The following is a 917-nucleotide window of genomic DNA, read 5'->3' as shown; positions in this document are numbered from 1 at the left end:
TAAAATATGAGCTATCCTTTTAACATCCAGAAGTTTGCCTCAAATTCCAGGTTTCCCAGCTACCTCGTGAGAAAAACTAGCAGCGCCTGACAATCTGCTTCCCTCATTTCTCGTAACTATGTGGCCCAGGGCACCAAGGTTCAAAGTCACCCAGCAATGTCCCCCTCTGTCCCCAACCAAACTGCCAAGCACCCCGGCCTGATTCCTCTCCCCCAAAAACAAAATCTCTGCCCCACACTCCCTACCACCACCCCACCACCGCCCACCACCCCTCCCCCAGCAGCTCCGGGCTCTAGCTGGCTGAGAAGGGGCCAGCTGGCCTCTGGAGGACCTGGCATAGCTACCTCCTGACCCTTCTCTCAGCTGCAGCCACAGCCAGGGAGGACCGGGAGTCCGGGGAGCCCCCACCTCAAAAAGGCCCCGGCTGCGAGGCTGGGGGTCAGGGCTCCAGCGTGACCCACCAGCACAGGTCATAGAGTCCTGGAATGTTCCATCGCATGGGGTTCTGGGAAGGGGCCAGCCCAGAGAAGGGAGGGCCCCGCCCCGCCCACACTCAGGCCGCCCAGGGCAGCAGGTGGGACCACAGTAGCTCAGTGACACCAGAGTGCGGAGAATGCCCTCCCCACTTCCACCCGTAATCCCCCTCCTTCCCTCTGGGTCAGGCACATCTCACTCCAGACCCCACCACCTGCCAGCTGTGCGATCTTGGGCAAGCTACTGAACCTCTCTGGACCTCCCGTTTCCAAGCCCGGGAGATGGAGATGATGATAGTCCTGACTTCCCAACAGGATCGTGAAGATGAAGTGAAATAACACCCCCTGAGCGCTCGGCACACCGCCTGCCCCCAACACGTGAGCAGTAAGTGTCAGCTGTAATTGTTGTATAGTTGTCATCATAAGATTATTCAACAAATGTGT

Source organism: Myotis lucifugus, unplaced genomic scaffold, assembly GCF_000147115.1.
Source record: "Myotis lucifugus unplaced genomic scaffold, Myoluc2.0 scaffold_72, whole genome shotgun sequence".
Classification (NCBI taxonomy): Eukaryota; Metazoa; Chordata; class Mammalia; order Chiroptera; family Vespertilionidae; genus Myotis; species Myotis lucifugus.
This window is presented reverse-complemented; position numbering follows the sequence as displayed.